The sequence below is a fragment of the Monodelphis domestica genome, chromosome 3 (genome assembly GCF_027887165.1).
Source record: "Monodelphis domestica isolate mMonDom1 chromosome 3, mMonDom1.pri, whole genome shotgun sequence".
NCBI lineage: Eukaryota > Metazoa > Chordata > Mammalia > Didelphimorphia > Didelphidae > Monodelphis > Monodelphis domestica.
Window position 1 is genome coordinate 9723282 of NC_077229.1, and position 12599 is coordinate 9735880.

Consider the following 12599-nt stretch of genomic DNA (forward strand, 5'->3'; position numbering starts at 1 on the left):
CAACCTTTTCCTAGAGTTTAATTACAAACAGGAGGAAGAAAGGAATTAGAGATAGAAAGAGAGAGAGAGAGAGAGAGAGAGAGAGAGAGAGAGAGAGAGAGAGAGAGAGAGAGAGAGAGAGAGAGAGAGAGAGAGGGAGGGAGAGAGAGAGAGAGGGAGGGAGAGAGAAAGGGGAGAGAAGGGAATAGGGCTTAAATAACCCCTCTGTTTAGGCTGGGCCAAAAGGCCCAAGCCCTTAGATAGCTGGGGCAAAGAAAAGAGATCAGTCCCTATTACTCACGTGACCAAAATGGAGAAACAGTCTCAGAGGCCCTCACCTTCAGCTTCCTTCAGCGCAAGCTTCTCAGAGCACACCGCCACCACTCCGACAAACTCCTCCCCCCCTCCCGTCTTCAGACCTCCCTATCCTTAAGGAAACCATCCAAGTTCCCTCCCCTCAGTCCTCACATCTACCAATCACTGTCCATGTCTTCCCTGTGCCAATGGAGGCTCTAGCTTAACCCAGGACCACCCAGAGGTCTCTGGCTTTGCACATGTCTGTTGAAGGTCATATTTTCAAATAATTAAATCTTTGATCCTTTGCTACAGCCCTTTCTAAATCCTGTTAACCTGAGTAGGGTAGAGATTGGAATAATTAAATTTTGATCTAGGCTGCAGCCCTTACTCAATCCTGTTAGGACTGAGTAGGGTGGAGATTGATTCCAAGTATCTCGGTCAAGAAGCTCTGAGTTCAAATCTGTCCCCAGGAACTCTGGTGGAATCCTAGGCAAACCTCTTAACTTTTACTGGCCTCAATTTCCTTATCTGTAAAATGGGGATCATAATGGTTCCTGCCTCCCACAGAGTTACAGTGAGGATAGAATGAGATAACAGTTGCAAACCTTCAAGTTAAATATGTCTATGGATACACCCAAACACAAGGCCATCTGTATGTACCTGCATATGTAGCCACATAGAGAAATAGTAGACATGGGCTATCTTGCTATACTCACACAGAAATGCTAATGTTCATAGGTGGTTCAGTGGATAGAGAGTGAGGTCAGGAGGCAGAAGGACCCCAGTTCAAATCTGTCCTCTGATACTTCCTAGCTGAGCGGCCCCAGGCAAGCTTGCTGCTTCCTAGCCCTTACTGCCCTTCTGCCTTGGAGCCCTCACATACATCCATGGCAAGGCAGAAGGGAGGGGGGTTATGGACCACACCCTTAAGGTGTAAAAAGGGAGTCTCTCAAGCAATAAGTGGCTGGAAGATGGTTACTTTGCAGCACATATACAAGCTGAGCAGAATGCTTTAGCAATGCTCTGACATACTCTAACCAGCAAGAATTTCCAGTGAAGACAACCAGTTCGCTTCCATCTCATCATAAGGCTCATCAACGCAGAGTTGCTTAAGTTTTACAAATGCAGCTTGTAGTTCTTGAATCCTGGGCAAATTCCTATCCAAATCAGATTTGTACACTTCACTTCACTCCTCTGTGGATGGCTTTTGGTTACTGCAGTACAAATCCTTTGCTCTATTTTTTTCGGTTGCAATACATCTTTTATGAGGGCCATTCTTATAAGAACACTGCCATGAGAGTGATGCCAGCAACATAATGGCATCTGCCTCCCCAAAAAGAATGAGAATAGAGCTTTAGATCTTGATCTGCCAAAGAAGATGGAACTACAGAATATTCTGGAAGGCAAGTAGAAAGCATGTAGCCCCCATTCATTGAACGAAGTCTCCATTCTGAAGCACCTGTCCTTTTGATTGCTCTAACTCAATCAGAGAAAGTTTCAAACAAAGGAGTTTTTTGACTATTACCACCAGGTATTCCTCCACTTCCAGAGTCTTTTCCATTAATATTTTTAGCTGTTTTGTGGTACTTTTCCCCAATGTATTCAAATACAAAGAGTAGCTGTAGATCAGTTGGCTGAGAATGATGAGCTATCTCAAGGCACACCTTTTCGGCACTTTCAGGACAATTCTGAAATGTTTACAATAAATAATTCGCTCTGTAGGATTAAATTTGACTTTCTGGTTGGGGCCTTGGAGCTTCTGTTTCCTTTTGTTGTCATTTACTGTTACAATTTGTTCACTACATGTTAAAGGGACATCGTGTTCACCAAGGAGAAGGTTTGTATAATGACATTTCGGAAATGGCATCAGATCATCTGTAATAAAAGAAAATGTGAAATTATTGCATATCAGCTTTCCCCACAGATCATATTGACTTGTGTCTGTTGCATGCATTTCCTCACAAAATTAACTTCATTTACGGTTATTTTGCCTGGCAAAAGCACTGGGACCAGCTTTTCAATCGTGGGTTCAGGAATACTCCTATCTTCATCCTGAGGTGGAGGAGGGGGTGGCAGGAGATAGGACTTGAAGGTGGTTCAGGGCAGCTTGAGAGAGAACATGGTGCCCCTTGCAGGTGCTTCTTTCCTTCCTCAGAGAGGGTGGTGGGGTGACCCACCCTGGTTGGGGTGGGAGACAGTGGCAGAGGCAGGGTTGTTTTCCCTCCCCAGCCATGGCCACAGAGTTTCCTGAAGAGTATCTAGATTTTTAAAGGAGAAACTAAAGGAGCTTAAGGAGAAAATGGAAAATAAAGCTATCCTAGTGGGGGACCTCAACCTTCCCCTGTCAGAAGTAGAAATATAATTTAAAAATGAATAAGAAAGAAGTAAAGCAAGTGAATGCAATTTTAGAAAAATTAGATTTAATAGATATTCGGAGGAAATTGAAGAGACAGAACAAAAGGAATATACCTTCTTTTCAGAAGCACCTGGTACAGACACAGAAACTGACAATGTTCTAGGCCATAAAACTTCAACCAGATGCAGAAAAGCAGAAATAATAAATGGGGCTTTTTCATGTCATAATGCAATACATTCATAATCAATAGGGGTGCATGGAAAGGCAAATTATATATTACTTAGAAAATAAATCATCTAATTCTTCCAGATTCAACCTAAAACTGAATGTTGAAATCCTGAATCTGGTTTTGTCCCCCTAAGAATGGCAGTGACACTCTCTGTGGATATCAGCTGTGATTGTCATCTAAAAACAAAGCATTCTGGGTCAGAGAGATCCCGTGAGGCTGTGAGCAATTTCTCTGGCTTTGTCTCTCACAGGAAATTCCTCTGGATCGGGGCATTTGATCAGTGAAATACGGAAACACGATATTAAGTCTTCATTAGGTGGAGCTGAACTATCTAAGCTGCTGCTGTGTCACCTCACGGTTACTGAATCCGAAATTGTGATGATTCTTTAGCTCCAGATTCACAGAGTGTTTGGCCCTATTTCCTGTCACCAGTTAATCCATCCAGTCTGTCAGAGGCACAACTAGGCCAGGCTTTGGGCTCTCTAAACCGGGGTCCGAGTCCCAGGAGTCATGAGCTTCCAGCAGCAGCAGCTGTTCTCCGGGGTCCAAAGTGCCTGCAGTCACATGTCCTACAGCACAAGGACGAACTTTCTCTCTTCTGTGATCTCTAAGTGACTCCCCGGACTGGTATATGCTGCTCCTCTAACCCGCGTGTGGGCGGAGGATTTTGTGGGGCCGCAGAGGGCCAGGGCTGCGGCCAGGGCAGTGTCGAGGCTATCGGAGCCTCATTAGAAGTTGGTGCCACGTGACAAGAGAGAACTTGTGTGCAGGTGTAGACCCGTCTGCCCAGCTTGGCGGGACCCCCATCGCCCGTCTCTCGTTCCGGTAGAAGGGAGGAAGCAGCGTTTGGGGGGACTCCTGGTGGCCACCAGCTGACTCGGGCTCAGAAGCCCCACCTGGGCCAAGAGAGCCGCCCTGAGAGGCTCCGGAGGGAGGAGGAGCTTCACTGCAGTCCCAGGCCGGAGGGAGGCTCAGCGTCCCCCCGGAGCAGCTAAAGTGAATCATACTAAACCGCAGAAGCGACAAAGACTGGAAAGAAAGTTCCGAAGAAGGTCTCCGGGCAGAGAAGGGGCGCCTCAGGCGGTTCTAATCGTTTCGGAGGCTCCGAGCCTGCTCCGACGCGGAGTGGAGAGAAAGCAGGAAAGGGGCAGCTTCGTTTGGGTCACGTGGATTCGGCCAGTTCTGGAGAGCAGGAAGAGAAGCCAAACAGCCCCGAGTCTGAGAAACGCGGATCGTCCCGCGCCGGCCTCCGTCCTGGGTCTTCTGTGTAGGCGGAAGGAGAGGCTGGAGGCCTGAGTTCGCTCTCCCACGGGACTGGAGGAGGGAGGTCAGTGGGAGGAGCTTTTCCCAGGACCAGCGTGGCAGCAGAAGGCCCAAGAAGAGGACAGCAAGAGCCGCGGAGCCCCGAAGTCAGCCCGCTGCATCTGGGGACTTTGAGTCCTCGGACCTAACGGGCTGCGGGGGGGGGGGGGGGGGGGGGGAACGGAGCTCACCAAACCTCTCTCCCATTTTCCCTTGTTTGCCATTCTTATGTGAGGAGAGGTCGGGGCTCCCCTTAATGACTGCAATAAAATTCAATATTATATTGAGAAAAACTCCTCCTAGTGAAGCCCTTCGTGTAACCTGCACTCCTTGTATTCGGGCTGCCTCATTTGGGAAACTGAGACTTAGTGTCCCCAGGACGGAGAGGCGGAAATTGTGAGAAGTGATTTTTCATGCCCTGAATATATTGCAAATATTGGGGAGAATTTCTGTGTATTCCTGCCTCTGGGCTCTGGGTCCGAGACTCTGTCTGGTCTGTGGCTTTTTGCAATTTCTTTATCCTTGGAAACCTCCAGGAATGTCTTCCTTTTACCATAATTTGGTGAATAAATGAAGGGTTCAAGAACTCCTTTCCTGTGTGGGGGATAAACCCTCTGCCAGCCTCTGGGCCTGGCCTCAGCTCTGAAGTTGAGAAAAAAACTCCAATCCCGACTGGTTAATAAACTTTATACTATTTGAATTTGCAGTCAGATAAGTGGACTATCTTTTCTGGTCATAGAGGGAGCTGAACTTCAGTTCAGTCATTCCAGGACAAACAGTCCTTATTGGACCCCTGCTGCTTCCTCTCAGCAGGGGGCATCTCTCTACTTTGCTTCACCGAGCAATATTCCCTTTCTCCCCTCAACTTGTCCATACCCCCATACAAACCTCCCATTATCCCTTGGTTTTTCTAATCCCTCCATTTCTTTCCCCAAAGATATTACATATGGCTCCAGAGAGGATTTTTAACCTTGGCTGGAAAATCTATAGCAAATGCAGAAATTATTAATGAAGTTCTTTCTGCTCTCCAGCTGTCTGAAGCCCTAGCTGTAGTTCATTGCTCTACCCATACAGGTGGCACTGACCCTGTCTCTAGAGGAAATGATCGAGCAGATGCCACTGCAAAGCTAGCAGTCACAGAAGGACCTGAATTAATTTTAACATTAACAACCACTGATGATTTAAATTTATCACTTTCCTATAATGAAAAGAAAGTGCAAAATGGAAACAAACATTCAAAGCAAAACAGATTAATGGAGTATGGGTGTCATCTGAAGGAAAACCCCTGCTCCCTAGAAGTTTCTATCACCAAATTTGCCAATCTATTCATAAAAATATTCACTTTGGTACTTAGGCCATCATGGACTCTGTTAAGAGAGTATGGATAGCCCCCTGGTATAAATACTATAGCCTCTAAAGTGTGTTCAGCCTGCTCTACCTGCCAGGCATATAACCAACATGCCTTTCATGGCAAAGCCTTTGGTGGGTGTCCACATGGGGTGGAGGACACATTGAATTACTGATTTTTTCCTTACTTTTATTATTGCTTTTCTTTTATTTTGATCAGAATATTCAATTTTTTCCTTTATTTTTCTCATTTCTTGTACTAAAGTTACATACAATCAATATTTTTTCTACAGTAATATAAATTATATATATATACATATATATATATATATATATATATATACACACACTTGATATAATATCAATACATACCCCAAAGCTTTAAACTATGGGAACATGCCATTTATTGACAAAATGTTATGGGACTGTGATTAATGTTTGTGTCTGATTCCAGGAAATGGGATAAAAACAAGGAGCACAGACTTAACCTGAAGAGTGCCAAAAAAGAGCACAGAGGTCAAAATGAAACCAATCCATGTGGGATTGATGAACTTCTATGCCAATATGGAAGGAGTTGAAATTAGTGTGAGACTCGAGGTTGCAACGCTTGACATATGTTAAGTCGTAGGACTTCCCTGTATCTACACTCTTTGCGAATTACTCATACATGTACAAAATTTGACTGTCATGCTGGCTCCCTATATCCCTGAGAATGAAAAAAATCATCCCAGGGAATGACACTTCCCTATCAAAATAGAATTCTAGTTCTTTTTCTTCTTATAGTATTGCAACTTCCTGTTGTCTTGGCTGCAAATGGGTAAGTGAAATATTACTGCATTCTGTCCTATAGACTTGCGGGATAGAAACTACTTTAAAATGGACCTATACAAGGGCTTATTTTGAATTTTTTCTTATGTTTTTGGTTGTGTTTTTCTTTTTTGATAATTGACTCATTCACCCACATAACTCAATATTGCATCCTGAGCTTAATTGGATGTTTTTTAACACCCACTTCAAGGGGGTGTTGTATTTTAATTTAAAATCCAAGATTTTTGATTTTTTGTTCGAGAAAGATCTTCAAGGAAGAAGCTAGCTAACTCCTAAATCCAGAGAATGAAATGTTGCAGAAAGATGCCAGAAAACCTACACTACATCAAGAAGATCAAGAATGAACTTTGGGTGTGGTTGATTGAACTGAAGATTGATTGAACATTTATTGTAAATGTATACTTTTATGCCAAAGGGACTGCCCCTAATTTGGCTTTCTGTCAACGAGCCTAGCAAATCATTGGTTTGGCTTTCTTTCTTTTCTATTCCTCCATAACTACTCTAATTTCCTTTTAGAAAATTAAATATTGTATACATCTGTAGTTAAAAGTAATTTAGGACTAAAAGATGATTATGTTAAATGATCAATGGGGAGACTAGTCTCCCAATGATCATTAGGGGGGATTGTGAATCTTAAAATTTCTCAGACTATGCCTTAGAAGATCTGGCTAAGCTATTCCCCTATTGTAACAATGGAGGTACTTGGTCAGGAATGTATTGGGAATTATAACATTACTCCACCCATACATACTTAGGCATACTTTAGGGGAAGATAAAGTTGTAAAATTCCTTACAGAACAATGAAAAGTCCCTAACTCATACTTATAGTGCAGCTAAAACCTTAAGCTAGGTTTATTTTTAGATCTAATACAAAAGGGTACTAAGTACCTATAAAGGTTAAATTAATCACTAAAAGGTCAAGCAACTTACAAAGGGCAAGCTTAGCAAGAGGTGTGAAGTTTTAATCTACTCAGGGAAGGTGATAACAAAAGAAGATGTGAATTAAGAATGGACAATCCTGTGGAAAATGTCTACTTGATTGATAGATGTTAAAATTTTAGGGGAGGTGACACAAGAGAAAATCTCTTTAAAAGGAAGGGACTTAACTGAATTTGAGTTAGTTGGAGTTCATAGTTGGAGATGGAGTTTGGAGGTTTGGAGCTTGTGTTGGGACAGATCATGTGGTGAGTGATTAAAGACTGACTAGTCTCTCTTAAGGCTTAAGCCTAGGCTATTTGGCCTAGGGCATTTTCTATTATTTCCTCTTACTCTGTCTCCCTCCCTTCCCTTAATTCCTTCCTTTGTATTCATTAAAATCTCCATAAAACCCAGCTGACTTGGGTATTTTATATTTGGGAATTTTTCCCATGGCGACCACTATTTTTGATAAAAATCAAGACGTTAAAATTATCTTTGCAGTTTTGACAATTCACAGTCTTGAAACCCACATTTTCGTGGTCACAATGTGTGAACCAAAGGAATCAATTCTGCCCCTTGAGAGCTTATGTTACTGGGCAATGAACCAAAGCACAATATTTCTGTTTGTGTCACCACTGCTGTCCCTGTAAATCTCTTGTTCCCAACCATGTAACTAGAGCCATCAGTAGAAATTTCCAGTTCTGGATTTGGTAGTCGAATATCTTTCAAATCCTTCCCTTTTTTTCTACTAATGATATTGTTTCCTCACAGTTATGGATTGGGTCTCCCTGTAGTGGTAAATCTGTGAGAATAGTTGCTAGATTTAGTATATTTTATCTCTTTAATGTGATAGTCTCATTACTCAGAAACATGATTTCATATTTGGAGAGGTGCTGCTGAGTGAAAGCTTGCATATTGCATCTCTTTAAGATTGATTCCAGCTGATGGGCACAATATAGATTGAGTTTGGATCTGATCACAAGATCCATTGACTTTTGGATTAACAGTTCTGCAGCTGTGACTGCTCAGAGACACGGGACCATGTCTTTTGCAATGTTATCCAATTGTGAGCTATACTAAGCTACTGGTCTGAAATTGGGTCCTAAAGTTTGCACTAGGACTCCTGAAGCTACTCCTTGGGCTTCATGGACAAATAGATGAAACTTTTTGACATAGTCTGGGATTCCTAAATCAGGGGCTGTTATTATTGATTCTTTAAGCTTTGCTAGGGCTTGGAGGTGCTTGGCATTGAGTCTCAATGGTTCTGTTACACTGTTCTTTGTAAGGCCTGTCAGGCATTTGGTCATTTGACTATATCCTGGGATTCACTGTCTACAGAACCCTATCACTCCTGGAATCATTCTCAGTTGCCATTTTGTTCTTGTCACATTGAGCTTTTGGATGTCAGCTGCCATTTTCTTGAATATTTGCATCATCCCCTTCTCCAAAATGAATCCTAGATATTCAACCTTTGGCATAACCCATTGAAATTTTGATTTGGATACTTTATGGCCACTTTTGTAAAGTTCACAGAGGAGTTTGGTACTCGGGCTTTCCACATAACCCTGGGGCAACTGACTCCATGTATATTTTGAGCCCTTCCAGGTGAAAGCAAAAATATGCCTGGAGTTCTCATGTATGGATATGGAAAAGAAAGCTGAGCACAAGTCCACTTCTGTAAAGTATGTAGCTGTGCTAGGAATAGAGGAAATAATAGCATTTATGTTGGAAACTATGGAGTGTCTCTTTATAACATGATTATTCACCGCCCTCCGATCCTGTACGGATCTATAGAGGTGCTTGCCATCTGGGTCCCTTTTTTGTTTTTTTAACAGGAAGGATGGGCATATTATATTCAGATTGTACAACGCAGTGGTCCTCAGCTCGCTCCTGTATGGTTGTGAGACATGCACACTGTACCAGAAGCACAAGAAGCAGTTGGAGCAATTCCACCAACGCTCCCTCCGGTCAATCATGAGGATCCGATGGCAGGACCGAATCACCAATCAGGAAGTCCTTGACAGAGCCAACTCCACCAGCATCGAAGTAATGGTCCTCAAAACCCAGCTACAATGGTCCGAACACGTCATCCGCATGGACCCACAGAGTATACCAAGACAGGTATTCTATGGTGAATTGTCAGCTGGACTCAGGAAACAAGGCCGACCAAAGAAAAGATACAAGGATCAGCTAAAGTCAAACTTGAAGTGGGCTGGCATCACACCAAAGCAACTAGAACTCGCTGCCTCTGATAAAAGCAGATGGCGAACCCACATTAACCATGCCGCCACCACCTTTGAAGATGAACGATGTGGACGTCTTGCTGCTCCGCATGAACGCTGACACCAGGCCACAACTGCACCTTCAGTAACAACTGGTATTCCATGCCCCATGTGCCACAAACTTTGCACCTCAGTCTTTGGACTGCAAAGCCATATGAGGGTACACTGTAGATGATAATGAACAAAGACAATCGTCATTCTCGGTCACCAAGAGACTACCACTATATACACTATTATTCCTTGTTTAATTAATAAGTTAATTACTGCGGTAATACCCTCAATTTCCTCCTTGGAGAGGGGATACTAAAGAATGGAAGGAGGTGGGCTAGATTTAGTTTTTATCTGCACAGGAACAGCAGATTTAAGTAAGCCTACATTGGAAGAAGATGTGGCCCAGAAAGACTCCAGTATATCTGCAGGTATTACAAAAGTGGGAGGCTCTTTTGCCTCCTGGCTCTCTGAGAGAAGTACAGGGAGTAAATTTAAAGATTCCTCTGATACTTCCAATGTTAAGGAACCATCTGGGGAGCGAGTTATTGTGGCTCCGAGTTTGCATAGAAGGTCCCTCCCCAGCAAATTTAAAGGGAGTCAGGCATCAAAAGGAAGGACTGTTGTACCTCTAGGGGACCTACAGACACCATTCTAAGGGCAAGTCTCTTAACTGTTTGGGGTATACCTGATACACCCATTACACTTTGTGAGTCAATGGAATAACAATTTAAATCGGGTACATCCATTAATACAGAATTGGTAGCTCCAGTGTCTAAGAGACAATCACAATAGGTGTTACCCACCTTTAAGGAAATATGGAGTTCATGAGTATGGGGAGGGCAGTGGATAGGGACAATGGGTAGTAGGACATCTAGGTCCAGAAAATAGAAGGTCGTACCATCTTATTCCTGAGTCCCAAGCCCCCCAAGACGCCTTCATTGTGTTTTGGACATTCCTTGGGTACTCCCCTGAAGGGCACCCCCCTTAGGGGCATTAACACCTCGAGTATTTTTTTGGACAAGCACCATTTCTTATATTTTGTTGTTGGGTATTATCATTTAACTCATTTGGAGCATTGTCATTATTTTCCCAATTCCTATTTCTAAAATTTTGGTTTCAAAAGTTCTTATTTCTATAGTCATTATAGTTATTTCCATAATTTCTAAAATTCTGGTTTCTATTATTATTATCATCATTTTTATAGTTATTATTTCTAAAGTTGTTATTAAACTGCATATTCCATCCCATAATCTTGAGAAAAGTTCTACATTCTATCATTCTGTGGCCCTTCTTCTCACAGAAGTGGCAGGTTACTGATTTATCTGTGGATTCCTGAAAAGGGGCTATGGTCTCTCCCTTATTTTTCATTTGTCTTTTTAACATTTCAATTTCTTTCTTTATGTCTTCCACTAACATATTGTGTTCTTCAGGTCTTTTTACACGACCCTTATAAACATAGGTTGCTACTCTCCTCAATTCTTTGAGGTCCATAGAGTCCAAATTAGGACAGCTAGTTTTAAAGTAGTCTTTTACCACTGAACAACAATTCTCAACGAATTGCCAATGTATTTGCCTAATGTCTCTTTCTCTGGATAAATCAAGGTTCATATATGTATTTCCTATGTCAATAAGTCTGTCCATAACTGGGAGGGGATCTCATCAATTTCTTGTCGGGCTCTTTAAAATTTTGACCATTTTTCAGGTCTATCTGAGCATGCTCTCATAGCTGTCAATAATGCCTCTCTGGCCTGGTTTAGTTTTGTGTGATCTAGTTCAACATTGGGGATCCAATGTGGATCTTCAGTTGGCCAATAATGTCCTCTTCTACCTGGCTTCTGATTAGCCAGAGAGATGATATTATTTTTCTCTCTCTTTGTTAGAAATGTCTCTAACAAATTCTCAACATCCATCTAAGTGGGGTCAAAAGTTCTGAATATGTTCTCTAATTTTTTAATAATTAATATTGATTCTTCCTCAAATGATGGAAGATCTTCCTTAAATTTATTTAAATCCTCAGGGTTAAAAGGTTTGTGATGTCTTACAGATACCAAGTTTCCATTTTTATTAAAAGTGGGTACTTCCCTTAAAGGAAATAACCGATCTGAATTATTTGGTACTCCTGTTTCTGTTTCTAGGTTTATTAATCCATTCTCAATTGGGTAGGTATGAGAAAGAGAAGGGTTGGGCACACTGATGGAAAAGGTTTGTTGTTGTCCCATAGTGCCAGAAAGATTAGAGGTAGGAAGGATATGGGAATTGAATTGGGCAGGGTGGGAAGGAGGGGTAAAGGAAGAAGTGTGAAAGGAGTTGTTAGGTTTGGAGGAATGAGTAGGGTGTGAACTTGGGGTGGAGGCATTAGGATGGTCAGTATGGATGTGGTGTGAACTTAGGGTGGAGGTTGATCAGCATGGACAGGTTTTGAACTTAGAGTGGAGGTGGTAGGTCAGAAACATGGGCAAGGGGAGGGGTGGGTTGGTTAGGAGCAGGGGGTACTGACGCTGAGTTGGCAGGGGTAGTAGTGGGTTGATTAGGAGGGTTAGTGTTTTTCATAAAAGCTATGAGCTCCCCCACACTTTTCTCTAACAACTCGAGCTGAGTATTTAGTTCTGCATTTTGTTGAATATTAGAAGGAGCAATTGGTTGGTTTGACTGAGAAATGAGTTGTTTAAAGAAATACAATATTATAGCTACAACAATCAAAATCTCAAGGGAAAGTAGTATGTCAATTAGACTTTGCCATACGTTCCATGGGATGAGCCACTTCAGAGACAAAGAATTCTATATTTACAAGTTTGGTCAGGGAGCTGATGAGTCAGTTATTAAGTAAGTTGAGTAAGTTTGTACTGTAAAAAGAACAATGTATTTACTGGAAACCAGTTGTTAACTAAGTTGTTAGCTGGCTGTAACCCCATATTTCTAAAGTAAACACGTGGGGAGCAGGACAAGGCTAAAAGCTTTTCCCATCATTCCCTTAATCCTAATTTAGGCAATTGTTCCCTAAAGTAAAGGATATTTAGAAAAAGATCTCCTATCCAGGAACTTAGTGCCCTGTGGCTAAGATTTAAAACAG

General features: G+C 42.2%; 1 pseudogene; it reads right to left on the minus strand.

The window, feature by feature from the left end:
* Positions 1-805: 805 nt before the first annotated feature.
* On the minus strand, positions 806-2397 carry LOC107652077 (myotubularin-related protein 10-like; annotated as a pseudogene).
* Between the last annotated feature and the right edge of the window lie 10202 nt (positions 2398-12599).